At 36.5% G+C, this 27,324-nt stretch overlaps 1 protein-coding gene across 1 annotated transcript in view; it reads left to right on the forward strand.

The window, feature by feature from the left end:
• LOC309645582 (uncharacterized protein) overlaps window positions 1–26,013 on the forward strand; it is a gene marked incomplete at its 5' end in the record, with an annotated part of 84,841 nt that extends 58,828 nt beyond the window's left edge. The window contains one exon of the mRNA XM_082430871.1: window positions 26,001–26,013. The remainder of the gene's footprint in view (window positions 1–26,000) is intronic.
• Between the last annotated feature and the right edge of the window lie 1,311 nt (window positions 26,014–27,324).

Below are 27,324 nucleotides of genomic sequence, written 5' to 3' on the forward strand. Positions count from 1 at the left end.
TAGGATATGGAAGCAACCTAAGTGTCATCATCGGATGAATGGATAAAGAAGATGTGGCACATATATACAATGGAATATTACTCAGCCATAGAAAGAAATGAAATGGAGGCATTTGTAATGAGGTGGATGGAGTTAGAGTCTGTCATACAGAGTGAAGTAAGTCAGAAAGAGAAAAACAAATACAGTATGCTAACACATATATATGGAATCTAAGGAAAAAAAAAAAAAGATCATGAAGAACCTAGTGGCAAGACGGGAATAAAGACACAGACCTACTAGAGAATGGACTTGAGGATATGGGGAGGGGGAAGGGTAAGATGTGACAAAGTGAGAGAGTGGCATGGACATATATACACTACCAAACGTAAAATAGACAGCTAGTGGGAAGCAACCACATAGCACAGGGAGATCAGCTCTGTGCTTTGTGACCACCTAGAGGGGTGGGATAGGGAGGGTGGGAGGGAGGGAGATGCAAGAGGGAAGAGATATGGGAACATATGTATCTGTATAACTGATTCACTTTGTTATAAAGCAGAAACTAACACACCATTGTAAAGCAATTATACTTCAATAAAGATGTTTAAAAAAAAAACAAAAAAAAAAACAAAAAAAAAACCTCATAGCCACACTTGAAAACAAGAAAGGGAAATATTAAAAGTTACCAAAGAGGTAAAACAGATTATTTAACAAGAAACATGAATCAGATTGATACCAGACTTTCTCATATTTAACAGCAGATGCCAAAAAACAATGGAATAAGATCATCAAAATGGTGAAATAAAATAATGTTAAATATAAAATTCTATGCCCAGTGAGACTATTATTCCAGAGCAAAGGTAAAGACATCTTTAGGCATGAAAGAACTCAGAAATTTTAGTAATCACAGACTCTCACTGAAAGAACTGTTTCAACAAGAAGAAAAGTGAATCCTGAAAAAGAAAATGTAGGATGCAAAGTTTAGCAGAAGATTTTACATATAGCACAAGTGTAATTTTTTTACCATTTTTTTTAGATTCCACAAATAAGCGATACCATATGATATTTGTCTTTCTCTGTCTGACTTACTTCACTCAGTATGACAATCTCTAGATCCATCCATGTTGCTGCAAATGGCATTATTTCATTCTTTTTTATGGCTGAGTGATATTCCATTGTATATATGTACCACATCTTCTTTAACCATTCCTCTGTCGATGGACATTTAGGTTGCTTCCATGTCTTGGTTATTGTAAATAGTGCTGCAATGAACATTGGGGTGCACGTATATTTTCAAATTATGGTTTTCTCTGGGTGTATGCCCAGGAGTGGGATTGCTGGATCATATGATAGTTCTATATTTATTTTTTTATGGAACAACCATACTGTTCTCCATAATGGTTGTACCAATTTATATTTCCACCAACAGTGTAGGAGGGTTCCCTTTTCTCCACATCCTTTCCAGCACTTATTGTTTGTACATTTTTTGATGATAGCCATTCTGACTTGTTTGAGGAGATAGCTCATTGTAGTTTTGATTTGCATTTCTCTAAGAATTAGTGATGTTGAGCACCTTTTTATGTGCTTTTTGGCCATCTGTATATCTTCTTTGGAGAAATGTCTATTTATATCTTCTGCCCATTTTTTGATTGGGTTGTTTGTTTTTTTGATATTGAGCTGCATGAGCTGTTTGTATATTTTGGAGATTAATCCCTTGTCGGGATTAATATTTGCTTCATTTGCAAATATTTTCTCCCATTCTGTGAGTTGTTTATTCATTTTGTTGATGGTTTCCTTTGCTGTGTGAAAGCTTTTACGTTTCCTTAGATCCCATTTGTTTATTTTTGTTTTTATTTTCATTACTCTAGGAGGTGGATCCAAAAAGATATTGCTGTGATTTATATCAGAGAGTGTTCTGCCCATGCTTTTCTCTAAGAGTTTTATAGTATCTGGCCTTACATTTAGGTCTTTAATCCATTTTGAGTTTATTTTTGTGTATGGTGTTAGTGTTCTATTTTCATTCTTTTACATGTAGCTGTCCGGTTTTCCCAGCACCACTTATTAAAGAGACTATCTTTTGTCCATTGTATATCCTTGCCTCCTTTGTCATAGATTAGTTGACCATAGGTGCATGGGTTTATCTCTGGGCTTTCTATCCTGTTCCATTGATCTATATTTCTGTTTTTGTGCCAGTGCCAAACTGTTTTTTTTTGTTTGTTTGTTTGTGTTTTTTTTTTAACAATCAGGGCCTTATTTCTTTTTTTTTAAAATTAATTTATTTTTGGCTGCATTGGGTTTTCATTGCTGCGCATGTGCTTTTCTCTAGTTGCGGTGAGGGGGACTACTCTTTGTTGTGGTGCACAGGCTTCTCATTGCAGTGGCTTCTCTTGTTGCAGAGCACAGGCTCTAGGCACGTGGACTTCAGTAGTTGTGGCACACGGGCTCTAGAGCGCAGGCTCAGTAGTTGTCGTGCATGGGCTTAGTTGCTCCACGGCATGTGGGATCTTCCCAGACCAGGGATTGAACCCATGTGCCCTGCATTGGCAGGCGGATTCTTAACCATTGCACCACCAGGGAAGTCTCCCAAACTGTTTTGATTTCTATAGCTTTGTAGTATAGTCTGAAGTCAGGGAGCCTGATTCTGTTTTTCTTTCTCAAGATCTGCGTTGGCTATTCGAGGTCTTCTGTGTTTCCATACATATTGTAAAGCTTTTCTAATTCTGTGAAAAATGCCATTGGTAATTTGATAGGGGTTACACTGAATCTGTAGATTGCTTTGGGTAGTATAGTCATTTTCACAATATTGATTCTTCCAATCCAAGAACATGGTATATCTCTCCACTTGTTTGTGTCATCTTTGATTTCTTTCGTCAACATCTTATCTGAGTACAAGTCTTTTGCCTCCTTAGGAAGGTTTATGCCTAGGTATTTTATTCTATTTGATGTGATGGTAAATGGGATTGTTTCCTTAGTTTCTCTTTCTGATCTTTCATTGTTAGTGTATAGGAATGTAAGAGATTTCTGTGTATTGATTTTGTATCCTACAACTTTACCAAATTCGTTGATGAGCTCTAGTAGTTTTCTGGTAGTGTCTTTACAATTTTCTATGTATAGTATCATGTCATCTGCAAACAGTGATAGTTTTGTTTCTTTTCCAATTTGTATCCCTTTTATTTCTTTTTCTTCTCTGATAGCCATGGCTAGAACTTCCAAAACTATATTGAATAAAAGTGGTGAGAGTGGACATCCTTGTCTTGTTCCCGATCTTAGATGAAATGCTTTCAATTTTTCACCATTGAGAATGATGTTAGCTATGGGTTTGTTGTATATGGCTTTTATTATGTTGAGGTAGGTTCCCTCTATGCCCACTTTCTGGAGAGTTTTTATCATAAATCGGTGTTGAATTTTGTCAAAAGCTTTTTCTGCATTTATTGAGATGATCATATGGTTTTTATTCTTCAGTTTGTTAATGTGGTGTATCACATTGATTGATTTGAATATACTGAAAAATCCTTGCATCCCTGGGAGCACAGGTGTAATTTTTTAAAAACGAAATGCATAGGTAGGTGATGCTACAGTTATGAACAATATTCCCAAATCCCAATGGCTTATAATCACAAAGGTGTATTTCTTGCTCATGTCAGCTCAGCTGCAGGTTGGCTAGGGCTCTGCTCTATATGGCTTCTTTATTCTGAGATTTAAGTGGCAGCAAAAGTTTCTATTGGGAAGAAACTAATATCTCAGCAGAGGGAAAAGAAAAGTGGAGTGCCATGGTTATTAAAGCATCAGCTAGGGAGTAGCACATAGCCTTTAACCCACAAAACAAGTCAGGTGGCCAAGCCTGCCATACATGGGATGTGTCCTAAAACTCACATGGCAATAGGAGGGGGGTTACATATAATTCTCTCAGGAAAGGGGGTGAATCATTTGGGAACAGGAATATAATCTACCACAACAGGCAAAACGACTGGAAAAATATGACTTTTAGCAACTATGAATTCTGGGGAGGAGAATATAGGTAATTATATTCTGCATTTTTTAGGTTCTCAAAATGAAAAAAGAAGACAAAGGAAAAAGTTTAGATCCACTAGAATAAGCACTTTTGTATCCTGCTTTTTAAAGTTTAACATTAGGGACTTCCCTGGTGGTCCAGCAGTTAAGACTCCATGCTCCCAACACAGGGAGCCCGGGTTTGATCCTTGGTCAGGCAACTAGTTTCTGCATGCTGCAACTAAAAGATCCCACATGCTACAACTAAAAAGATCCCTCATGCTACAACTAAAAAGATCCTGCATGCTGCAACTAAAGATCCCACATACTGCAACTAAAGATCCCACATGCCACAATGAAGATCCCACATGCCACAACTAGGACATGGCATAGTCAAATAAATAAATTAATATAAAAAAATAAAGTTTAACATTAATCTTGTGAGCAGAGGGGAGGAAAAAAACCTTTCTCCTGCTGGGGTCCTGGGAATTAAACTGACAAAAGACAGATTAACAATAGAAAAAGAGTTTATTAACATGTGCAGAGTGCATACGCATGGGGGAAATTCAGTGATGAGTAACTCAAAGGGGTGGTTAGAACTCAGGGCTTGTAAAGCACCTTAACAAAGAACAATAAATTTGTAGAGAAGTGATAAGACAAAGGAAAATTAGTTTAGGCTTTTAGAGTGGTAAACTGTGGGAAGGTAAGTACACATGGAAAGGAATGGAAGATAAGGGTTATTTCAATAAGCTTTGTTTGCAGACCTGTCTCAGTGCTGATTTTTCATCTTCTTCATGGCCGTAAAACTCTCCCAGAAAAAGAGATTTATAGCAGTCCTCATTTCTCAGAAGTGTCTGCTTTTAGTCAGTAGAGAAAGTTCTGAGAAGGCTTTTTTCTGCATTTCTGTTATTGTCACTTGCCTCCAGCTCAAAATAGTCTTTATGCTAAAGTGGCATACCCTGGGGTGGCATATTCTGATCTGCAGGAGTATTTGCTCATATCACTAATAGTTCTCCCATTTATACTTTTTTAGATGCAGAGATCTAATATGGCTTAGAAAAACCAAAGTAGATGAGATGAAAGAACTTTGGGACTTACAGGGTTACAACTTATGCACATTTCCCAAGGAATCTGTATATCTGATGTTTTATTGTGTGTAATTATGATTCTGAGGGCCATATAACTTTAAATAATTAAATGTAAAACTTTATTTTTAAAAATGAAAAGTCACCAAAATAATATTAAGCACATAAAAATATTGGACAATGAGAGAATCATGAAGAAATGTGCTTACCAACAATTTGGGCATTTTCAGTTCTCAGGAAAAGTTGTGAAAAATTTTGAAATGGATCAAAGAATTACTGGGTGTATTCAATTGGAAACTCTGCATTATCTAAAGCACACCCTTTTAGGTTATCTGATTCTTTGAAAGGGGTTTGCACTTTTCATTGTCTCTGAGCTATTTTACAACAATGTAAGTTGTAGATAACATAGCAATGCAAATAATTCTGGTTTCTTTAAAATTAATTAATTAATTTATTTATTTTTGGCTGCATTGTGTCTTTGCTGCTGCCCGCAGGCTTTCTCTAATTGCAGGGGGGGGGGGCTACTCTTCCTTGTGGTGCACAGGCTTCTCATTGTGGTGGCTTCTCCTGTTGCAGAGCATGGGCTCTAGAGCACAGGCTTCAGTGGTTGTGGTGCACGGGGTTAGTTGCTCCGTGGCATGTGGGATCTTCCCGGACCAGGGCTTGAACCCATGTCTCCTGCATTGGCAGACGGATTCTTAACCACTGAGCAACCAGGGAAGCCCAATAACTCTGCTTTATACACTTGCAAATGAATCTTTTTTTTTTAAATTAATTTATTTATTTGTTTATTTATTTATTTATTTTTGACTGTGTTGGTTCTTCGTTTCTGTGCGAGGGCTTTCTCCAGTTGTGGCGAGCGGGGGCCACTCTTCATCGCGGTGCACGGGCCTCTCACTGTCGTGGCCTCTCGTTGCGGAGCACGGCTCCAGACGCGCAGGCTCAGTAGTTGTGGCGCACGGGCTTAGTTGCTCCACGGCATGTGGGATCCTCCCGGGCCAGGGCTCGAACCTGTGTCCCCTGCATCGGCAGGCAGACTCTCAACCACTGCGCCACCAGGGAAGCCCGCAAATGAATCTTGTCCAGTGAAGGGACACTTGATTTCCTACCCCCCCCCCAAAATAAAGAAAACAACTAGTTTTGCGTCTATTTGTAGATTCATTTTAGGGCCTACATATATGTCTGGTCTTTGAATTCTCCTTTGAACTTGTTGAAACATTACTTATTCCTTCATTAATTAATGAGTTAAATAAAATCTTTGGATGTGTTCATTTTATATTTGTAAGAGCATCATGATTTTAGCTTTAAAAAATTTATCCTGTAACAGTGAATATTCCACAAAACTTCCTTTGTTATGACTATTTATTAGGAGTCAGTCTCTGATGCTATATGTTTTTACAAATGTATGGTATGGGATAATATTTTGAATTATTAATTGTTGCCTTTTCCCCATGACTTTTTCCTTGACTCACACCCCATTTGGTCCAAGCTTGTTCCATCAGATTCTCTCTCTTAGTAATGTAAATTCAAAGACATTTGTGAGTTCTGAGGCTGGGGGTGAGGTGGTAACTACTTGGCACTGGTGGGGTCACCATCTCTGTGGGATCGTGAATAGAGAAGCAAGAGAGGAGGCTTTCTGGATGAGGCTGAGGAGGCAGCCATACCCGGAACGTGGTTCCCGACTGCTGTCTGCTTTGACTCTCCTGGCAGCCTTTGATTTCTGAAAATTATCCAGAATTCTTCCAACAAATTTTCTTTTTTGATTTACCTAATGTGAGCTGATTTATGTTATTTGCAATCAGAATAACTTTAATCAAAACAAAGTGGCATCAAGGTGGAGGGCATAAACCATTACCCTGGTTAAATCCAAGTCTCTGCCTATCTTGCCTGAATCTTTGTGACTGGAGAAAAACACCCAACCTCACTGACTTATTCTCACTATAAATTCATGATTATCAGTCTCAGTGAGTCTTTATGCTGTCCAGCAATCATCCTTTACTCCCCTAATCTGTTCCCTCTCCCACTCTCTCCCCTAATCTCCTCATACCCCCAACACCTCCTCACACATTCTCACCCTGGGCAGTGAACCTGGCTTGCTTCATCACCAAGAAAACTGAAAGTATCATGAAAGCACTTCTACAGATTATCACCACTTCTACTCACCTGGCTTCCAGGAGGCCATGCTGTCTCAGCTTCCTTTTACCTCATAGATTTTTCCCTCTCAGTCTCCTTTGCTAGCCTCTCATCTCCCAAACCTCTAAATCTGCACTGTCCAACACCATGGCCACTAGCCTCACAGGGCTATAGCGCACTAGAAGTGGTCAGCCTGAACGGAGACTGATGTAAGCATGCAACACATACAAGATTTCAAAGACCTACCAGGATAAAAGGGCAGACAAAATATTTCATTAATAGTTTTTATAGTGATCACATGTTGAAATGATAATACTTTGGATATCTTAGGTTAAATAAAATATAGTTTAAAATTACTTTCACCTGTTTCTTTTTCTTTTTCTAAACGTGGGCTACTAGACAACGTAAAACTGACCTGACTCACATTGTATTTCTATCATCAGCACTGCTCTAAATGTCGGAGTGCCCAGGACTCAGTCTTCGGTCCTCTAGTCTTTCTCTACTCTCACTCTCTCATTCAGTTTCAGGGCTTTGAATACTTTATATATGCCAACAGACCTCTCTCCTGAGCTCCTGACTGTATATCCAACCGCTTGCTCAACTTCTCCACCTGGAAATCTAATATACACCTCAGACTGGCTCTCCCATCTCAGCCGATGGCAACTCTGTTCAGTTGTTCAAGAGAAAACCGTGGCGTCATCTTTGACTTCTTCCTTTATCTCAAATGCCATATCCATTTCTTTCAGTGGGCTTATATTCAAAGTGTATCCAGAATCTAACCATCTTCACTATGATGGGGTTTAGGACACACTATTCCAAAATATGGCACCTGGGCATATTGAATATTTTAAGCTGAAGGGGTTTGAGAAAACAGCAGAAGCAGGAAAGACACTCTGACCTCCCCCGCCCTTTCCCCCTGAAGCAGATCCCAAGACGCTCATGTGAGAAGTGTTCTCCCTATACCCAGAGGAAAGAAATATCCTTATCTCCAAGAGAAGGGACTTGGACACGAAGAAGAATCCGAATGAACAAGACTCGCTGAGTTTTCTCCAGGTTATTACACGTAGCTCAGACTCTTTGTCCTAGCACATCTTTCCATGACTTTCCACTCCTCAACAAACCTAGCATTAAAAGCACTCAGGTTTAACCATTTTTTCGGGTCTTCATTTCTTTATGAATACTCTTGTGTCATGTAAAATAAATATGTATCTTTTTCTCCTGTTAATCTTTATCAGTTTAAATTTCAGACCCAACCGAGGGACCCTAAAAGAGTCAAGGAAAACTTTTTCCTCCTCTACAACTATTTCCCCTGTTACCACCATCTTTTCTTGCCTAGATTACAGGGATAGTAAGGAAGAGATCGCCCAGCTTCTACCCTTGTGTCTTTATGGTCTATTCTTAACAAAGCACCTGAGGGATGCTTTAACCCCTCTGTTAAAAATCCTGTCACTCAGAGTAAAAACCACTCCTAACTGCCCTGCATGATCTGATCCCCATCACTTCCCTGGCCTCATCTCCTACCAACTCCCATTCACCCTGTTCCAACAACACAGCTATTCCTTAACAGGCCACACAGGATCCTGCATTAAGGCCTTAGTATTCTTTGCTCCCTCTGCCTGAAACGCTCTGCTCTTAGATATTTACATGGTTGAAAATCTTAGATATTCACATGGCTGAATATCTAATTCAACTCCTTCATCTTTTTGTTGAGATGTCCCATTCTAAAGGAGGTTCCTCTGTTTAAAATTGTAATCTACCTCCCCTCACCCCAATCTTTTTATTCTCATCTACTTTTTCTTCTCTCCAAAGTACTTACTTATCACCCTCCGATATCCTATACAATTTACTTATTTATTATGTTTATTGTTTATTGTTATCCCACCGATCATCCATGCCAAGAGAGTAGAAGCTCCTGTAGGGCAAGGAACTTGTGTCTCTTTTGTTTTCTGATGCATTCCAAGTGCTAACAACAGTGTCTGACACATAGTAGGCACTCAATACATATCTGTTGAATGCACATTAGGCTAATCAGAGGAGGCTGATTATTCTCACAAGATGCAATAATACAAATTCCAGTTCAGGGTGGCCAACCTGGAAGCAGAAAAGAAAAACAAAACCACAAATCAGATTCTGAAATCCAGATCAATAAATCAGTTACTCACCAGGTCCAAATGCAGCCAACCAAATGGTCTGATTTGCTCTTTTTTCTTTTTGTCTTAGACTGGTTGATGCAATTGACTGGGGGGGAAAAAGGCGATCCTGAAAATCTCACTGGGAAGATGGAGAAAGCATCGATAATTGCTGGAACCCTGACCCTGGTCCCCTAAACAGCCTCTTTTCATGCATGCCTTTGCTGAAAGAGGGATCCCATTCCAAGGCAAGGAATGGAATGCAGTTGTGGGGCAAGGGCAACATTCCTGGGGAGATTAGAGAAGATAGGTTCAATGCAGTCTCCTTTGTTCTGGGTCTAAGCCTGGAGGCTAAGGCCATTAACCAGAAAACAATTGGTGATGCTAAGAAATGGAAGGTCCACACCTGGTTTTTAAGTTCAGTAGGGATGGAAGGAAGTACATGTGACAAGACCCAGCAATGTTACTAACATTCTTTCATCCATAAACAAATATTAATGAGTTCCTATTATGTGCCAGACACATTCTTGGCCTTGAGGAAACAATGGTAATTAATATAAGGTCGCTGCTTTCATGGAGTTTATGTTCTGATTGGTGTTGACTAAAAAAATATTCACAACCTAAAAGTTGAGGGTTATGTTTTATTCAGTGGAAATTTTTAGTTCTTCAAGCCCAGGAGGCAGCATCTCAAGTAACCCTGAGAGAACTGCTCCGAGGAGGTGCAGCAGAGAGCCAGGATATAAAGGAGTTTTGCAGCAAAGTGTAGGTAGTCTGAACGTCAAAAATTATTGTTAATTAAAGAAAACCAGATATCTCAAATTAAGGAATTTAGTGCTTTTCTATGTACGGGAAGATGCGAGATTCTGGGCTCACTGAAATCATTCCTTTGATATGCACCTCAGCTATCTGGGTCCAGTATCCTGTGTTTTCACATCAGGGCTCATCAGCTCACTGCTGTTGGCAGTGGCTGCAATCACTGATGACTGTGACGTCTTTTGTTTACTGATATGGCAGGCAATATTCCATTTCTCAGTTCCTCCTCTTGGTCCAAAATTTGACCAATGTTTGGAAGACATTTCATGACCAGTTTTTGTCCCATAGCCCTGGGAGGCTTGTCTCAGATCCGGCAAAAATTCTTGTCGATATGCCACTCCAGGTGCTAATTTCCGGATTACGTCCTGTAGATAATTAAATATTCTCTGGATCCTCTGTCTTCCTAGCCTATTATGATCCAGGAGATATTTTCCCTTGTTGCTTCTTCCCACACCTAGAATCACACTATTACAATTATTCTATGTGGAGTTGTAAATGCTATCTATTTCCTCAAGATAGGTACTGTAAGAGATAACAATCTTATAAAATACATAGGATATAAGTAATTCAACTAGTAATATTGACAAAGTCATGGTGCAGCAGGGAGACATAAATCATAAACAATTTGGAAACAAATTAAAACAATGATTAGTATAACTAGTTGTAATCCAATTGTAATAAACCATCAAGTCCACAGGAGAGCCAGCTGGAGAAGCCAAATTCTGGAAGAATCAGGTAGAGAGAAAAAGATAAACATGCCATTTTTGTTTACAAAGATATATTTTATCAAGTTGTTGTAGGTCATAGCATAATAGGAAAGGTTTTTCTGGAAAACAAAGATTAAAGCTAGTATAGTTTCCAAAAAGTCATAAAGTTATAATCATATCAATTCATTCAGTCCTGTGTAATTAATTCCTGTTTATCTGGATAAAGTCATCAGGTTTTCCATTAGAGTTTTGTCATTTGTTACCCAGTTCAGTGGTATTATCTAAAGGCTATCAGAAATTTATATTTGTTTTAAAAGTCCTTTTTAAGAGTCTTCTTGAAAATCTTCATTTTGTAAAAGTATCAGTGTAAAATAATGATTGTCTATAAAGGACAAAACTTAAAATAGCATGGTTAAAGATTTGAGTACAAAGCAATTAGCAAGAAACTTGGCTATTTTTGTTACATATAATATATTAGGGTAATAACTAGAATTATGACTGATAATATCATATCAGGACATATCAGAGGTTAGGGATTCCATATAAATTTTGGAATATCTATATTAATGACATTTATCCATACACTATAACCTAAGGTTCATCTCCAATCACTTGACAATGTTTTTGAAGTAATTTAACATACCAAATAAACTTAGTTTAACATTCTTCTCTGAGGTGTCTCAGAGATGCTCTTTTGAAGCATCCCAGAGCCAGCTGGAGGCTAAAAGAGTTTTAGTTAGTTTTTAATATTTGGGAAGTTTGTTAACAATATCAAAAATGTTTTAAAACACAACAGAATCATTGGTCTCTATGAAACAATACCTATTCATTTAACCAAAGTCGCAAAAAGATTAAAACAAGCAAACAAACAAATACAGATCACTTAAGTGCACAGAAACTCACACAATCTGTTATCAAACAGGAGCACTCTAAGAAAATTTGTTCAAATTCCAGTCTTTTGCTAGCTTACTTAACAACAAAATCCATTTACTTAATTAACTTCAATCTAAATTTAGTTAATCTTGACAATGCATAAAATTTTTTTTTCCTCAGTAAAATGTAACTCCATTCCTCATACCTTCTTTACTGAAAACACACATTCTACTTTCCTACTGCATACTGAAATGTTTCCTTATTACTGCTATTAGCTTTAATTACATGTTTAAATTTGAATCTTCAACTCAAAAAACCTTAATTTATAATGAAGACTAAGTAAGCAATTCTGAACAGTCTTTTATGTTAGCATTCTGTAGATTGGTGAACATAAATACCAGTGATAGTTTCTAAAAACATTTGTTTTCGTATAGAGAACATATCAGTGTGGCACCAAACATATTCATTAATAGTCCTAAATACCTTTAGTTTCTCTGTTTAGTTTGATGTCTCAGTATCTTATTAGTGTGTGTGTGTGTGTGTGTGTGTGTGTGAGTGAATGACCTAGCTATTCAATAAACTTCCATCACTTAAATTAGCACAACTCTAGAACTTTAAGTTACCAAATTTTCTGGAGAGATCATTTTAAGTAGACATTTCTAAAACATAATTAATTTTAAAGAGTTTACCCAAAAGCTCTTATCTCATTTACATTTACTTTAAAGTTTCATCATATCAAATTATTTTCCTTGGTCTTATTTGACTTTTATTAGACTTAGGTACAATAAAGTATTATACTTAATATTGATGACTCTAATATATAGACATTATTATAGACATTATATTAATTATAGACATCTATATTAGACATCTATATATAGACATCTATATATAGACATCTATAGACATCTATATTAATTATATCAACAAACTTTAATACCATGTATCAACTTAATATTAAATATTTCCCAGTTCACATGAACCTGAAAGTCATTTTGGCCAGTTTCTTTTTTTTTTTAAATTAATTAATTAATTAATTAGGCTGCATCGGGTCTTAGTTGTGACACACGGATCTTTGTTGCGGCATGCAGGAGTTTTTGGTTGCAGTGCGTGGGCTTTTCGTTGTGGCATGTGGGCTTCTCTCTAGTTGTGGCATGCAGGCTTCTCTCTAGTTGTGACGCTCAGGTTCCAGAGTGCATGGGCTCAGTAGTTGTGGCACGTGGGCTCTCTAGTTGTGGCAGCCTCTCTAGTTGTGGTGCGTGGGCTCCAGAGCATGCGGGTTCTCTAGTTGTGGCACACAGGCTTAGTTGCTCCACGCCATGTGGGATCTTAGTTCCCTGATCAGGAATCAAACCCATGTCCCCTGCATTGGAAGATGGATTCTTAACTACTGGACCACCAGGGAAGTCCCTTGGCCAGTTTCTTTTATATTTAATTTTCAAGCAGTTCTAAATTGAACTCTTTGAAATTCAATTTTGATGATACTTTCCAGAGTATTATCATATATAAACAGACAAAACTAGAGATCTCATGCCTTCACTTTAAAAAAAAAACCTAGTCATGAATCATCAGGTATTACAATAGAAACATACTAGCTTACAAAGAACAGTTGGAATATATTAAAGTTGCTTGCTCAGATGACTAAGCCTTTACTATTTGTAAAGTTTAGCTGAGGGAGCATTCCCAGAGGTTTGAATTTTAAAACTACCACTTTGCCATTTCCGCCCCCCTTGCTTTCAGGTCTTGCCTGATTGAGCTAACTAGGCTCAGTCTCAGGTCACTGTGGCCTGTATTTACATTTTCTGGTTTGTAGAGATTTGTAAGAAAAAGACAGTTGTTTTTACTTCCCCAAAGAATAGGTCTGTCACCTAAATGATACTAAAAGATTGATTTGTCCAACTACATATTATATTGATGAGAAGATTTCTAACTAAACTGAAGGTTAAGAGTTCTATGTTCTACACCTTTATTTTTTTTATATTTTTATTTTTTTTGAACATCTTTATTGGAGTATAATTGCTTTACAATGGTGTGTTAGTTTCTGTTTTATAACAAAGTGAATCAGCTATACATATACATATATCCCTGTATCTCCTCTCTCTTGCGTTTCCCTCCCACCCTCCTTATCCCACCCCTCTAGGTGGTCACAAAGCACCGAGCTGATCCCTGTGCTATGCGGCTGCTTCCCACTAGCTATCTATTTTACATTTGGTAGTATATATAAGTCCATGCCACTCTCTCACTTCGTCCCAGGTTACCCTTCCCCCTCCCCGTGTCCTCAAGTCCATTCTCTACATCTGCATCTTTATTCCTGTCCTGCCCCTAGGTTCTCCAGAAACTTTTTTGTTTTGTTTTGTTTCCATATATATGTGTTAGCATACGGTATTTGTTTTTCTCTTTCTGACTTACTTCACTCTGTATGACAGGTTCTAGGTCCATCCACCTCACTACAAATAACTCAGTTTCGTTTCTTTTTATGGCTGAGTAATATTCCATTGTACATATGTGCCACATCTTCTTTAGCCATTCATCTGTCAATGGACACTTAGGTTGCGTCCATGTCCTGGCTATTGTAAACAGAGCTGCAATGAGCATTGTGGTACATGACTCTTTTTGAATTATGGTTTTCTCAGGGTATATGCCCAGTAGAGGGATTGCTGGGTCATATGGTAATTCTATTTTTAGTTTTTTAAGGAACCTCCATACTGTTCTCCATAGTGGCTGTATCAAATTACATTCCCACCAACAGTGCAAGAGCGTTCCCTTTTCTCCACATCCTCTCCAGCATTTGTTGTTTGTAGATTTTTTGATGATGGTCATTCTGACTGGTGTGTGGTGATACCTCATTGTAGTTCTGATTTGCATTTCTCTAATGATTAGTGATGTTGAGCATCCTTTTATGTGTTTGTTGGCAATCTGTATGTCTTCTTTGGAGAAATGTCTATTTAGGTCTTCTGCCCATTTTTGGATTGGGTTGTTTGTTTGTTTTTTTAATATTGAGCTGCATGAGATGTTTATATATTTTGGAGATTAATCCTTTGTCCATTGATTCATTTGCAAATATTTCCTCCCATTCTGAGGGTTGTCTTTTCATCTTGTTTATGGTTTCCTTTGTTGTGCAAAAGCTTTTAAGTTTCATTAGGTCCCATTTGTTTATTTTTGTTTTTATTTCCATTTCTCTAGGAGGTGGGTCAAAAAGGATCTTGCTGTGATTTATGTCAAAGAGTGTTCTTCCTATGTTTTCCTCTAAGAGTTTTATAGTGTCCAGTCTTATATTTAGGTCTCTAATCCATTTTGAGTTTATTTTTGTGTATGGTGTTAGGGAGTGTTCTAATTTCATTCTTTTACATGTAGCTGTCCAGTTTTCCCAGCACCACTTATTGAAGAGGCTGTCTTTTCGCCACTGTATATTTTTATCTCCTTTATCAAATATAAGGTGACCATATGTGCATGGGTTTATCTCTGGGCTTTCTATCCTGTTCCATTGATCTATATTTCTGTTTTTGTGCCAGTACCATACTGTCTCGATTACTGTAGCTTTGTAGTATAGTCTGAAGTCAGGGACTCTGATTCCTCCAGCTCCGTTTTTTGTTCTACAGCTTTAGAGTTTAATATATCATGCCTTCAAAAGCTTGTATAAGGCATTCAGCAAAGGCCTTTCCGAGCTTACAAGTCAAACCCAGAGCAAAATCACTAATGTTATTTTTATTAGCCCTTGAATGTTAGTTCCCAGTATTTACTTATTTGTATGGTTCAGGTAACCCAATTGGTTCCCTTTAGTATGTTCAGTTAATATTTTCTGAGGGGCAGATGTATATGCCTTGTCTTATAATACCACACAGGGGAAGCATTCCCCAGTGAAACATGTCTACTCTACAATGTAATGAAAGAAAAAGAGATATAACCATCTTATATAAAGCCCATTTAAATATATATCAATTTTATACACTTCCATCTCAATTCTATCAACTTTTATACCTTTAACTTTAGCTTTCATTAGTATCTAATCAACAAGTTTTGATCTTACAGGAGGAGTTCTAGAAGTTTTTCTTTCTTTTTATTCCCTGTCCATTTTATCTATTTTTTATATAAAAGGCTCTGGGATCCCCAGAGGCGGGTTGAGCCAAGGAACTCAGGCCTTTTGACATGTTGCCCCAAATAATTGCTGGTCAGGTATCTCAGTGTAATTTTTTTCTAAGCCCTTTAAATATATATATATTTATATTAATTTATATTATATTATATATTAATATATATTTATATATTATATTAATATAATATATATATATGTTTAAGTTGGGGTAAATAGAGCAGACTTGTTTAGCTTTTAATATTGAAGACCAGTAAGGGGTCCCTTTTGGCCCATTTAACCTCAGAGAGTGTAGTATCAAAACCTTGTGTTCTAATCACATAAATGTCCATTTTATTTATCCCATTTAAAATAACAATCTAAAGATTTCTTTATTCATTTGAGGTAAGTCCTTTTGAAATTTCTACCTTGTTGGAAAAAGCATCTAGACTTTCCTTACAAGTTTTTTTTCTGTTAACATTAATTATTCTAGTGTTTTTATTAGCACCTGTAAGAATCATTGAGGGGAAGCAAAGACCACAAATAAAGCTTCCCAAACTGTTTTGTTTTTCCCTTTGTTTTATTTATTTATTTATTATTTTAAAATTTCATTTTATTTATTTATTTTTATACAGCAGGTTCTTATTAGTTATCTATTTTATACATATTAGCGTATATATGTCAATCCCAATCTCCCAATTCATCCCACCACCACTACCCCTGCCCCGCTTTCCACCCTTGGTGTCCATACATTTGTTCTCTACGTCTGTGTCTCTATTTCTGCCTTGCAAACCATTTCATCTATACCATTTTTCTAGATTCTACATATATGTGTTAATATATGGTATTTGTTTTTCTGACTTCACTCTGTTTGACAGTCTCTAGGTCCATCCACATCTTTACAAATGACCCAATTTTGTTCCTTTTTATGGCTAATATTCCATTGTATATATGTACCACATCTTCTTTATCCATTCGTCTGTCAATGGGCAATGAGGTTGTTTCCATGACCTGGCTATTGTAAATAGTGCTACAATGAACTTTGGGGTGCATGCATCTTTTTGAATTATGGTTTTCTCTGGATATATGCCCAGTAGTGGGATTCTGGGTCATACGGTAATTCTATTTTTAGTTTTTCAAGGAACCTTCATACTGTTCTCCATAGTGGCTGTATGAATTTACATTCCCACCAACAGTGCAAGAGGGTGCCCTTTTCTCCACATCCTCTCCAGTATTTGTTGTTTGTAGATTTTCAGATGATGCCCATTCTGACTGGTGTGAGGTGATACCTCACTGTAGTTTTGATTTGCATTTCTCTAATGATTAGTGATGTTGAGCAACTTTTCATGTGCCTCTTGTCCATCTCTGTCTTCTTTGGAGAAATGTTTATTTAGGTCTTATGCCCATTTTTTGGTTGGGTTGTTTTTTAATATTGAGCTGCATGAGATGTTTATATATTTTGGAGATTAATCATTTGTCCGTTGATTCATTTGCAAATCTTTTCTCCCATTCTGAGGGTTGTCTTTTTCTCTTGTTTATAGTTTCCTTTGTTGTGCAAAAGCTTTTAAGTTTCCTTAGGTCCCATTTGTTTATTTTTGTTTTTATGTCCATTACTCTAGGTGGTGGGTCAAAAGAGATCTTGCTGTGATTTATGTCAAAGAATGTTCTTCCTATGTTTTCCTCTAAGAGTTTTATAGTGTCCGGTCTTACATTTAGGTCTCTAATCCATTTTGAGTTTATTTTTGTGTATGGTGTTAGGGAGTGTTCTAATTTCATTCTTTTACACGTAGCTGTCCAGTTTTCCCAGCACTACTGATTGAAGAGACTGTCTTTTCTCCACTGTATAACCTTGCCTCCTTTGTCATAGATTAGTTGACCATTAGTTGACCATGGGTTTATCTCTGGGCTTTCTATCCTGTTCCATTGATCTATATTTCTGTTTTTGTGTCAGTACCATATTGTCTTGATTACTGTAGCTTTGTAGTATAGTCTGAAGTCAGGGAGTCTGATTCCTCCAGCTCCATTTTTTTTCCTCAATATTGCTTTGGCTATTCAGGGTCTTTTGTGTCTCCATACAAATTTTAAGATTTTTTGTTCTAGTTCTGTACAAAATGCCATTGGTAATTTGATAGGGATGGCATTGAATCTGTAGATTGCTTTGGGTAATATAGTCATTTTCACAATATTGACTCTTCTAATCCAAGAACATGGTATATCTCTCCATCTGCTTGTGTCATCTTTGATTTCCCTCATCAGTGTCTTATAGTTTTCTGAGTACAGGTCTTTTACCTCCTTAGGTAGGTTTATTCCTAGGTATTTTATTCTTTTTGCTAGAGTGGTGAATGGGATTGTTTCCTTAATTTCCCTTTCTGATCTTTCATTGTTAGTGTATAAGAATGCAAGAGATTTTTGCGCATTAATTTTGTATTCTGCAATTTTACCAAATTCATTGATTAGCTCTAGTAGTTTTCTGGTGGCATGCTTAGGATTCTCTATGTATAGTGTCATATCATCTGCAAACAGTGACAGTTTTACGTCTTCTTTTCCAATTTGCATTCCTTTTATTTCTTTTTCTTCTCTGATTGCCGTGGATAGGACTTCCAAAACTCTGTTGAATAATAGTGGCGAGAGTGGACATCCTTGTCTTGTTCCTGATCTTAGAGGAAATGCTTTCAGGTTTTCACCATTGAGAATGACGTTTGCTGTGGGTTTGTCGTATATGGCCTTTATTATATTGAGGTAGGTTCCATCTATGCCCACATTCTGGAGAGTTTTTATCATAAATGGGTGTTGAATTTTGTCAAAAGCTTTTTCTGCATCTACTGAGATGATCATATGGTTTTTATTCTTCAATTTGTTAATATGGTGTATCACATTGATTGATTTGCATATATTGAAGAATCCTTGCATCTCTGGGATAAATCCCACTTGATCATGGTGTGTGAGCCTTTTAATATTGTTGTTGGATTCTGTTTGCTAGTATTTTGTTGAGGATTTTTGCATCTATATTCATCAGTGATATTGGTGTGTAATTTTCTTTTTTTGTAGTATCTTTGTCTGGTTTTGGTATCAGGGTGATGGTGGCCTCATGGAATGAGTTTGGGAGTGTTCCTTCCTCTGCAATTTTTTGGAAGATTTTGAGAAAGATGGGTGTTAACTCTTCTCTAAATGTTTGATTGAATTCACCTGTGAAATTCAATCTGGTCCTGGGCTTCTGTTTGGTGGAAGATTTTTAATCTCAGATTCAATTTCATTACTTGTGATTGGTCTGTTCATATTTTCTATTTCTTCCTGGTTCAGTCTTGGAAGGTTATACCTTTCTAAGAATTTGTCCATTTCTTCCAGGTTGTCCATTTTACTGGCACAGAGTTGCTTGTTGTAGTCTCTTAGGATGCTTTGTATTTCTGCGGTGTCTGTTGTAACTTCTCCTTTTTCATTTCTAAGTTTATTGATTTGAGTCCTCTCCCTCTTTTTCTTGATGAGTCTGGCTAATGGTTTATCAATTTTTTTTTCACACACAGACACTGTATTTTATTTTTACAAGAGATAAATAGACTGACACCAAGCATTGTACATGGATGGCCACAACAAAAACAACAATGATTGCAATTACCAAACATGAAACACACTCATACTACGTCATAATATTGACATTCAGTCCAGTAATCCTCCACTGTAACAGCTCCTTTACTTTGCAGTGAAAATTGATTTGTATATTCTTTGCCTCTGAGTCCTTGTGGGATTTTTTTTTTTTTAATTCAGACAGAAAGTCACAAAAATTATACTCATCCTCATCAGTTCACTCAGTCCCATGTAATTAATTTTTTTTTTCATCTTGATCTTTTGTTAGCACTTTTATGAGTTCATCAGTTTTTCATTAGAGTTCTGAAAATGCTTATTCATTCAGTTCAGCATACAGTCAGTTACCAGAAACCTGTACTTGTCAGAGTCTTTTCCATGAATTTTTTGAAGATGAAACTCTTTTATAGGAACATATTTGCAAAAGCATCAGAGTACACCCAGAACTGTCTGTAAATGACAAAAGACTTAAAAATGACCACAGTTAAAGATTTGATGAAAGTTCATAATAATGCAGTTGACAAGAAAATTAGTTATTTCTGAGATATACATTTTAAAGTAATAACTAGGATTATTACTTATAATGTCAATTTTGTTTATCTTCTCAAAGAACCAGCTTTTAGTTTTATTGATCTTTGCTATTGTTTTCTTTGTTTCTATTTCATTTATTTCTGCTCTGATCTTTATGATTTCTTTCCTTCTGCTAACTTTGGGTTTTGTTTGCTCTTCTTTCTCTAGTTCCTTTAGGTGTAAGGTTAGATTGTTTATTTGAGATTTTTCTTGTTTCTTGAGGTAGGCATGTGTTGCTATATACTTCCCTCTTAGAACTGCTTTTGCTGCATCCCATAGGTTTTGGATTGTCGTGTTTTCATTGTGATTTGTCTCTAGGTATTTTTTGATTTCCTCTTTGATTTCTTCAGTGAGCTCTTGGTTATTTAGTAACGTATTGTTTAGGCTCCATATGTTTGTGTTTTTTACGTTTTTTCCCTGTAATTGATTTCTAATCTCACAACGTTGTGGTCAGAAAAGATGCTTGATATGATTTCAATTTTCTAAAATTTACTGAGGCTTGATTTTGGCCCAAGATGTGATCTATCCTGGAGAATGTTCTGTGGGCACTTGAGAAGAAAGTGTAATCTGCTGTTTTTGGATGGAATGTCCTATAAATGTCAATTAAATCTATCATCTCGTCTATTGTGTCATTTAAAGCTTGTGTTTCCTTAGCAATTTTCTGTTTGGATGATATGTACATTGGTGTAAGTGAGGTGTTAAAAGTCCCTTACTATTATTTCGTTACTGTCAATTTACTCTTTTATAGCTGTTAGCAGTTGCCTTATGTATTGAGGTGCTCCTATGTTGGGTGCATATATATTTATAATTGTTATATCTTCTTCTTGGATTGATCCCTTGATCATTATGTAGTGTCCTTCCTTGTCTCTTGTAGCATTCTTCATTTTAAAATCCATTTTATCTGATATGAGTATTGCTACTCCAACTTTCTTTTGATTTGCATTTACATGAAATATCTTTTTCCATCTCCTCACTTTCAGTCTGTATGTGTCCCGAGGTCTGAAGTGGGTCTCCTGTAGACAACATATATATGGGTCTTGTTTTTGCATCCATTCCGCAAGCCTGTGTCTTTTGGTTGGAGCATTTAATCCATTCACGTTTAAGGTAATTATTGATTTGTATGTTCCTATTACCATTTTCTTAACTGTTTAGGTGTGTTTTTGTAGGTCCTTTTCTTCTCTTGTGTTTCCCACTTAGAGAAGTTCCTTTAGCATTTGTTGTAGAGCTGGTTTGGTGGTGTTGAATTCTCTTAGCTTTTGCTTGTCTGTAAAGCTTTTGATTTCTCCATCAAATCTAAATGAGATCCTTGCCGGGTAGAGTAATCTTGGTTGTAGGTTCTTCCCTTTCATCACTTTAAGTATATCATGCCACTCCCTTCTGGCTTGCAGAGTTTCTGCTGAGAAATCAGCTGTTAACCTTATGGGAGTTCCCTTGTATGTTATTTGTCGTTTTTCCCTTGCTGCTTTCAATAATTTTTCTTTGTTTTTAATTTTTGCCAATTTGATTACTATGTGTCTCGGCATGTTTCTCCTTGGGTTTATCCTGTACGGGACTCTCTGCGCTTCCTGGACTTGCGTGGCTATTTCCTTTCCCATGTTAGGGAAGTTTTTGACTATAATCTCTTCAAATATTTTCTCTGGTCCTTTCTCTCTCTCTCTTCTCCTTCTGGGACCCCTATAATGTGAATGTTGTTACGTTTAATGTTTTCCCAGAGGTCTCTTAGGCTGTCTTCATTTCTTTTCATTCTTTTTTCTTTATTCTGTTCTGCAGCAGTGAATTCCACCATTCTGTCTTCCGGGTCACTTAACCATTTTTCTGCCTCAGTTATTCTGCTATTGATTCCTTCTAGTGTATTTTTCATTTCAGTTATTGTATAGTTCGTCTCTGTTTGTTTGTTCTTTAATTCTTCTAGGTGTTTGTTCTTTAATTCTTCTAGGTCTTGTTAAACATTTCTTGCATCTTCTCGACCTTTGCCTCCATTCTTTTTCCGAGATCCTGGGTCATCTTCACTATCATTATTCTGAATTCTTTTTCTGGAAGGTTACCTATCTCCACTGCATTTAGTTTTTTTTGGGGGGGGTTTATCTTGTTCCTTCATCTGGTACATAGCCGTCTGCCTTTTCATCTTGTCTATCTTTTTGTGAATGTGGTTTTTGTTCCACAGGCTGCAGGATTGTAGTTCTTTTTGCTTCTGCTCAGTTCTCCATACTCTTGAGCTCAGTTTTTATTTTCTAAATAGCTGCCAGTACAAACGCTAGTCCAATAACTATGGAAAGACATCTTGAAAATAAGCCTCTTATCAAAGAAAAGCATGACTGTTTGTAAATAGTTTTTCCATCATACTTTGTACAAGAAGAATCTGATGCACTTGGACCTTCACATGACTTGTAATAGTTTTGAAAATTATTTCCCTGGTCAGAAGCTCCATTGATGAAACCAGAACATTTTAACTGTAGTACATTTTGTCCTAGATCAGCAAGCAGGGAAGATCAAGGGTACTTGGTCTCCCCCCAGTGGAGAAACCTCTCCCTTGTTTGAAGGATAGTTTTGCTGGCTATAGAATTCTTGGTTGACAATCCTTTTTTTAACACTTTGAATATGTCATGAGTCATTTTTCTTTTGCTGCTTTCAGAATTCTCACTTGTCTTTTGACTGTTTTCCTTTGACATGAAAAGGTGTGGAACCTACTGAGTCTGTTCTGAGAGTTCACTAAGATTCTTGGATGTGCAGACGTTTTTTGTCAATTTTTTGGCTGTTATTTCTTTGAATATTCTTTCTGCCCATTTTCCATCTTCTCTCTCTCTGAGACTTCAGTTATGCTTGTGTTGGTTCATTTGATGGTGTTCCACAGGTGAGACTCAGTTCATTTCTTTCATTCTTTTTAATTTCAATTCCTTTGGATGGATAATATTAATTGACATTTCTTTGAGTTCTCTTATTCTTTTGCCTGTTGAAATGTGCTGTTGATTCCATCTAGTGAACTTTTCATTTCAGTAATTGTACTTCTGAACTCCAGAATTTCTTTTCTTTTTTTTTATAATTTATCTTTATTGACTTTCTGTCTTTGGTAAGACATCATTTCATATTTCTTTAATTCTTTAGACACAATTTCCTTTAGTTCTTTGAGCATATTTATAACAGCAAGTTTGAAGTATTTGTCTTGCAAGCCCAACATCTGGGCTTCCTCAGGTAATATTTCTATTTACTGTTTTTTCCTACATATGGGATATACTTTTCAGTTTCTTTGCATATCTCATAATTTTTTGTTGAACTGGACATTTAAAATTATATAATGTGGCCACTCTGTAAATCAGATTCTCGACCCCTCCTCAGGAATTGTTTAGTGACTTTCTCGGATTAATTATGTAAAGTCTGTATCTTTTTTCATATGAAATTTCTGCTTAGTTAGCTCAGTATCCAGGTAGTGATTGAACAGAGATTTCCTCAGATATCTTGAACCAGCTTTTGCTTGATGACTCTATGTGTATATTGGGATATGGTTTCAATGATTTGTCAGGCAGTTTATACCTCTCATTGCCTTCACTTCTTGACTGGGCAAAGTCTAAAGGTCTGCCAGCAGTGAGACATAAGGGCTTTCTCAGATCTTTCCTGGGCATGTACATAGCATGCACATGGCCTTATAGATTGCCAGGAGTATTTCAAATATTTTCATGTCTCCTTATGGACAGCTTATTCTCCAATTTTTCCTTTAAAATTTTTTAGTCAGCCTATGTTTTAGCCGCAACTGTTAACAACACCTCTGGCAGCTTCAATGTTAAACAATTGCCACTGATTGTTTTTGATAAATACCCTGTAGCTAGGGCTATTTGCAGAGGTTGAGTTCTGATTCAGGTCAAATAAAACAAGCTCTGAGATAGTAAATTTTATTGGGTGGCCAGACAAGTCAAATAGTGACGATTCTCTGGGATTGTGGCTTTGGGGGAACTCCAAACCCATTCTCCCTGCTCCAGTAGCTGCTAGTCAGCTTGTTTTCACAGCTACTGTAGTTGTGAGGCTGCTGGCTTTTAATAATACTTTGAAGCTGGAAAGGGGTGTATTGGATTAGAGAAAGTTAAAACGCCCCTAACCTCATTGTTCTTACTGAGATTCAGCCATTTTTCTTGACAAAACACTGCTTAGATTATTGAAACCCTCTGTTTAATTTCAACAGTGTGAAGAAGTTGATTTTAACAGTTTTTCCTAGACTTCTCATTGCCTTTATGGAGAAACAGACTTTTGGAGGTCCTTAATGTCATTCTGGAAGTCGGAAAGCTCTACAGCTTTCTTTTCTTTTGTGTTAGCATGGTATATCATTTTACATTCTTTTACTTTTATTCTATTTGTGTCTTTATTTTAAAGTCAGTTCCTGAAGGTTGTATGTATTAGATATTGCTTGTTTATCCAATTTGACAATCTTTGTTTTTCATTTGGGATGTTAAAAATATTTAATTTTAAACTGTTTATTTATATTGTTAGATTTAAAGCTATTTACTTGCTATTTTCTTTCTATTTGTTTCATCTATTTCATTATTCTCTTTTTTGGCCTTCTTTTGGATTGACTATTTTTTATGATTTCATTTTATCTTTCATTGCCTATTGGCTCTAGTGCTTTGAGTTTCTGTTTTGTTTTCAGTGGTTGCTTATGGCCTATAGTATACACCTTTAATTTATAACAGTCTACTCTGAAGTAACATTATATTATTTCACAAATAGTATAAAAACCCACAATTGTATACTCCTCTCATTTCTCCACTCCTGGTCTTTGTCCTATTGCTGTCAAATAATTTATTTCTGCACACGTCATAAATTCCATATTACATTTGTTATTTTTGCTTTAATAGTCAATTATCTTTTAAAGAAATTTTAAAAACAATTTTTAAAGTTCTTTTATATTCACCCACATATTTATCATTTCCTGTGCTCTTCATTTTTTGGCGTAGATTCAGATTTCCACTTGATAATATTTTCCTTCTTCCTGGAGACTTCCTTTAACATTCTTGTAGTTCAGTTGTGCTGGTATAATTTTTTTTCCCAGCTTTTGTATGCTGAAAATGTCTTTATTTGGCCATTGTTTTTGAAATTTTTTCTCTAGGTATAGAATTCTAGATTGACAGTTTTTTTTCTTCCAGTACTTTAAAGCTATTGTTTCACTCTCTTTTGACTTGCATTGTTTCAGACAATAAATCTGTTGTTACTATTATTTTTCTTTCTGTACATAAGCTGTCTTTTTTTAATCTGTCAGATTTTAAGATTTTCTCTTAAATCTTATCAATAATTCTAAGTAATTTGATTATGATGTACTTTTGTTCCTGTTTCTTGGGCTTAGGATTTGTTGAGATTCTTAGATTTATAGTTTTCATCAATTTAGAAAATTTTTTATTCATTATTTTATTTATTTATTTATTTTGGCCTTGCCACACAGCTTGTTTCCTGACATTGATCTTAGTTCCTTGACCAGGGATTGAACCCGGGCCCCAGCAGTGAAAGCACCAAGTTTTGACCACTGGAACACCAGGGAATTCCCTCATTAGTCTTTCAAATATTTCTTCTGACTGCCCCTCTCTCCTTTAGGGACTCTAATTATATGCATATTAGGCTACTTTAAGTTGTCCCACATCTCACTGATGTTCTGTTTATTTTTTTCAGTGTTCTTTTTCTTTCTGTATGTTTCCTTCTGTATAGTTTCCATTGTTATATCTTCAGGTTTTCTAATAATTTTTCTGTAGTGTCTAATCTGTTATTAATCCTGTTGTGGATTGAATTGTGTCCCCCTCAAAGTTAATATGTTGAAGCCCTAACCTCCAATGTTACTTTATTTGGAGATAGGACCTTTAAGAAAGTGACTAAGGTTAAAAACTATTAAAAACTATTAAAAACTATTACAATAGGGCCCTAATCTAAGAGGACTAGTGTCCTTATAAGAAGAGTTAGATATACCAGGAGTACATGCATTCAGAGAAAGGGCCATGTGAGGACACAGTGAGAAGGTGGCTATGTGCAACTGGTAGGAGAGTCCTTAGCAGAAGCCAGCTCTGCTGGCACCTCTGTCTTGGACTTCAGTCTCCAGAACTGTGAGAAAATAAACTTCTGAAGTTTAAGCCATCTAGTCCATGGCATTCTGTTATGGCAGCCCTAGTAGACAAATACAAATGCCATCCAGTCTATCTTCATCCCTAAAAATTCTATATGAACTTTTTAAAGTGTCTTCCATGTCTTTCAACATTCTCTTAATTTCCCATTACTTTTTGAAATTATGGAATATATAACTATCATTTGTGTCATTTCTGGGTCTGTTTCCTTTGATTGATTTTTCTCCTCATTATGGCTTGTATTTTCCTACTTATTTGCATGTCTGATAATTTTTTATTTGATGACAGACACTATGAATTTTACATTATTGGATGCTGATTTTTGGGGGTTAGTCTTTATATATTGTTGTGTTTATTCTGAGATGCTGTTAAGTTACTTGGAAATAGTTTCGTTCTTTCAGGGATTGCTTTTAGCTTTGTTAGGTAAAATCAGAGATGTCTGTATCCTAGAGTTAAATTGGCCCCACTACTGAGGCAGAGTGGTTGTTCCACTCTGATTGTTGGGAATTGAACTATTTTTAACCCTGTATATTTACTGGGAATTATTCTGCTGCTTCTACCCAGTTGTTCTTTCACTGGTTTATGGCTTTCTCACACCCATGTGTCGATCAGTATTTAACTGAAGACTAAAGGGAAGTCCTCTGTAGATTGCTGCAGCTCTCTCCTCTCCAATACTTTGCCCTGTGAATTAAAGATGCCTTGACTGTTCCAAATTCTCACCTATAGCTCCTCAACTCAAGGAAACCCTGGGCTCTGTTTCTCTTCACTTCTTTGAGGTCTAGAAACTATTTCCAGCTATAATTCATTTTTCCCCTCTTCTCCCAGGGACCACTCATTTGCATTGCCTGTAGTCTGCTTTTTGGAAAACCATTATTTCTTATCATTTGTCTGTGTTTTTAGTCATTTAAGGCAGGAGGGTAAATTTAGTCCTTGTTATAATTCTATGTTCAGAAGTGAAAGTCTCCCTAAAAGTTTTTAAGTACTTGGTCCTTCCAGCTGAACAGGTACAAATAGCATAATATCATTAATGTGTGACTAATGTGATGACCTTGAGATGTCAACATCATCAAAATTTCTTTGGATATATTATATTATATTATATAATCAGAGGGAAAGAAATTGAACTTTAGCAAATCTGTGAAGGTAAGCTCTTTTAGGTCAAAGTGAATAGCATCTGGTGATCCTTGTAAACTGATACAGATTTTTAAAAAAATCCTTTGCAAGGGACTTCCCTGGTGGTCCAGTTGCTAAGACTCCACAATCCCAAAGCAGGGTCCCAGGTTCGATCCCTTGTCAGGGAACTAGTTCCTA

This window comes from Balaenoptera physalus, assembly GCF_965194825.1.
Source record: "Balaenoptera physalus genome assembly, chromosome: 1".
Classification (NCBI taxonomy): domain Eukaryota; kingdom Metazoa; phylum Chordata; class Mammalia; order Artiodactyla; family Balaenopteridae; genus Balaenoptera; species Balaenoptera physalus.